This window comes from Ziziphus jujuba, chromosome 12 (genome assembly GCF_031755915.1).
Source record: "Ziziphus jujuba cultivar Dongzao chromosome 12, ASM3175591v1".
NCBI lineage: Eukaryota > Viridiplantae > Streptophyta > Magnoliopsida > Rosales > Rhamnaceae > Ziziphus > Ziziphus jujuba.
In genome coordinates, this window is record NC_083390.1 from 17,629,963 (window position 1) to 17,634,060 (window position 4,098).

Below are 4,098 nucleotides of genomic sequence, written 5' to 3' on the forward strand. Positions count from 1 at the left end.
GCCCTCACAAGTCCCATAATGTGTGTTAAATGTAAAAATATGCAAAATATGGATTTTAAAATTATCCTAAGGAGGGAAATTCCCAAAATCTCTGAAAAAGTTCTCAAATTGGCCAAAAATTTATGATGACTATAGACCTTCGGTAATTCCCGATAAAACCTTCGGTAAGCAACATATACCCTCTGGAAAAATTACCGAAGGTTTTATCGGGAATTACCGAAGGTCTACAGTCATCGTATTTTTTTGGCCAATTTGAGATCTTTTTAAGCAATTTTGGGATTTTCTATCATTATGATCATTTGATAATCCATATGTTGCATGTTTTTTCATTTAACACACATAAGGGGACTTGTGGGGTCCAGAAAATTGGTAAAATGTGATTACCATAGGGGTTTCGGTAATTTCCGATGAACCTTCGGTAATTTTTCCAGAAGGTATATGTTGGTTACCGAAGGTTTCATCGGGAATTACCGAAGGTCTACAGTCATCCTAATTTTTTGGCCAATTTAAGAAATTTTTCAGATATTTTGGGGTTTTCCCTCCTTAGGATAATTTTAGAATCCATATTTTGCAAGGTTTTTCATTTAACACACGTAAGGAGACTTATGGGGCCCAAAAAATTGGTAAAATATGATTACCATAGGGGTTTCGATAATTACCAATGAAACCTACGGTAAGTTTTCAAGTAAGGACAAATTAATTACCGTAGGTTTCATGGGTAATTACCGAAGGCCCTACAATAATCAAATTTTTGTGCAAATTTGAGAACTTTTTCAAAACTTTGTCTTAGTCTCAACCACTTTGCATCCCTCATATGTTTGACTCATGCAGCCTTGCCTCATTCCTCCGTCACCATGCAATTTTCCAAAGACTCATATACTAATGTAACATACAAGGTCAGGAAACTATCAAATGACATATTTAACAACCAAAGAATTAAAGAGTGGGCCTTTAAATGACATATTTACCAGGGAAAAAAAAAATCAAAGAGTCGTGCAAATTTATGGTTCAAATTATGAATATATTAAATACTCTAAATTATCCAGGATTGTAGAGTTTCATTAATGATGTTTAACTCTCAATATCTGGTTGACATTGAAAATGAAAAGATCGGTCATTTTTGAAACTTGATTCCCTTAAAAATGGTGATCTATGGAAGGAAGGACCTAAGCAACCGTATGATCATTTTTATAAACTAAAAATACCAGAACAAGCATAACAATTATGAGAAATGCATAAAAATTTGATTCCAAGTATCTAGAAGACCAGCAATACACCAATGGTTACAGTCCATGCGCCTAAAGCCATTATAAAAGCCAGGATGTGCATCTTTTCTGAGTTGTGATAGAGTTGTTATGTCCAGCAGATGAACATGTTTTCTCATTCCAGTTAATACATCTTTCACCACATATAATTCCTTGGGCAATCCGCCTCGATAGAATGATCCACTTAGGAGTTTTGTCTCATTTCCACAGTTTGTCACCCCTAGCTCATTCCAATCCCTTGCCACTAAATATGAAAAGGAAAAAAAAAAGAAAGAAAAAAAAAAGCATCAAAGAAATTCACGAAATTAATTTTTGGTTTTCAAAAAAAAAATTGGTGATGGGAAAGAAGTAAACTTAATGGTAGTGGGTAACAGAAATTCCTTGGAAGATGACTTTGGTTTTGCTATGATTCATAGTAGAATCCACCCACTTAGCCCATGTTGTCACACCTTTATGAAAAGCAACCATACAATTCATGTCTTTGAGAGTTTGGTTACCATCTTGAGAATTTAAATGCTCTCTTTCAAGTCCTCAAGAACTAAAGTGAAGGCAGTTCATGGGGATGCAGATTGGACAAAATAGGAAAACAAAAGTAGCAGAGAAAAGAAGTTAATCATATGTTTATAGCAACTTCATTAAAAACTCTATGAGCAACAGAGCATTTAAATTCTTTTTTAATCATATGCTTATAGCAATTTCATTAAAAACTCTATAAGCAATAGAGCATTCAAATTATTTTCCTCTTTTGTTTTCTTTTACTTGGTATCACCTCTAACTAGACCCCATTTGTACCCAACAAGGACTGATTTCTTAAAGCCAATATTAAATCCCTCTTGCGCTACAGCTTCTTCTCTTGCTATGAGACCATCGTGATATCCACTCTAGTAATACACCAATTGTTACATGAAATTCACAGAAAGGGTGTGGGGGCAGCGATTATTACTTATAGACAAAAATAAATAAATAAATAAACCCACAACTTCAATATGTTAAGGAGGGACACTACATCAACCTCATAACCAAATGCACAAGGATAACGATATGCACCTAACCTAAGGCATTTTCAAGCACATTTTTGGAATTGTAACCAATAGTATGGGTTTCTCAATTTGTAAATATCAGTTTATCATGGAAGTCTTGAGTGCCATTAGCCTATAATACAAAACCACAAGCAAACTAATACCACATCTCGGCGACCAACCTCAAATTCATAAAATAGGAGTAAGTATAAGACAGTTCACCTATCCTATCCCCAACTGCATATTTGTAATCAACTTGAAAATTAATAATGTTCCACCAGCCAAGCCTAAGAAATTCCAACCTTGGCTGAAAACTAAACAGAAAGAAATTAGGGCAAACTAAACAACATATATAGTATACTTCATGGTCCATATAGTAGGTACAACATCTTTTTTAAATATTAACTAATTATAAAAGAAAAAAAAAAAAAAGGGGGGGTTTACTTATATAATTCGCCATAGAACATATAACTAAAAGGATACCATAACAATCACTTTGGTCACATCGGGCACTTGGCATAAGATCACTTTCTATTTGATGCTGCAAACTTTCCAAGTAAAGCTCCTCTGCACAACCACCGCTCACCTTCATAACCATAAACAAGAAACCAACATAAAATCAAAATGAAATTATCTAATTAAATTATGATATCTAGCAAGATGGTGAGTGTCATATAAACAAGAAAACAAATGATTCAACATTTGAAGCAGATTTTAACTATAACTGCTTTCAACTTATTCTTCAATTTTGTTTTTTTGGGTTTTCTTTTCTTTCAATTTCCTTTAATATTCTATTGCAATCAGAAAATTCAACAAACACTCGTGAAGTGTTTCTAACCTTAAAGCAATATAGAAACCGACCCTAAAGCTTACTCATAATATTTAAATACCCCACTAAATTGTATAACCTACTACTACTACTACTTCTTGATTTCGACTAGTTTCCTCCATTCCAATCATCGTCTTCGCCTTTTGCCAATCAAGCAAAAACCCAAGCTAAAAAAAAAAAAAAAATCAAAATATACAGATCCTTACCTCAAACGCAATTTTTCCTTAGTCTTTCATATGTTTGCAAGAGAAGAGGCAAGAGATGCAGGGAGATGGAGCATAGATTTTTTTTTTTTTTCCTTAATGAGATTGTGTGTGGTTTTTCTGGGGGATGAAGAAAAATAAAAAAGCAGAGTGCAGAAACTAAAGATTCTGGATTTCTTGGACTAAAGGAATGAAGAAAGGAAAGTAGAGTAATTTTTTACTTTCAATGGGGATAAAATGGGAAGCAGAGGGCAGATTAAAAAAAAACTAAGAATGAAGGGTATATTTCATTAAAGACTTTAAAAGAAGGGCATTGGACCAAATTCCCCTAATATTATTTAGCCAATGACAATAATGATCTGTCTCTTTTCTGCCGATTTGTCGATGAAGGCCCATAATTTATTTCAAACAAAAAGGAAAGAAAGAAAAGAAAACCCATAACTATTTATTGGCTTTCCTTTCCTTATGCAGTAATTGCAAATGTGTCTGCAAAATTGGGCTTAAGTAGGAACCCACACTGCTAGCCCATATTTTACCCTTTTATAATAATAATAAAAAATTGGAGAAAAGGATTCCAAACCAAAAAAAAAAAGAAAATCCATAACTTATCCATTAAAAAAAAAAAACAAAAACAAAAACAAAAGACTTATTCATCGACTTTTCTCACTAGTAAATTGCAAATGTGCCAGCAAAATTGGGTGTAAGAGCCCAAACGGCTAGACTGTGTATCACCATTCAAAAAATAATTAAAAAAATATATAGAGAGATGGATTTTAGCACCA

General features: G+C 33.4%; 1 long non-coding RNA gene across 2 annotated transcripts; it reads right to left on the reverse strand.

Annotated features, from left to right (window-relative positions):
- Nucleotides 1-1,117: 1,117 nt before the first annotated feature.
- On the reverse strand, nucleotides 1,118-3,795 carry LOC132800120 (uncharacterized). Of its 2 annotated transcripts, XR_009635024.1 has the most exons (3): nucleotides 3,320-3,683; nucleotides 1,620-2,870; nucleotides 1,118-1,509 (listed from the first exon to the last, which is right to left on the reverse strand). It is a non-coding gene; the product is annotated as an uncharacterized LOC132800120 (long non-coding RNA). The 2 variants fall into 2 exon arrangements; XR_009635023.1 differs by having other exon boundaries at nucleotides 1,118-2,870; nucleotides 3,320-3,795.
- Between the last annotated feature and the right edge of the window lie 303 nt (nucleotides 3,796-4,098).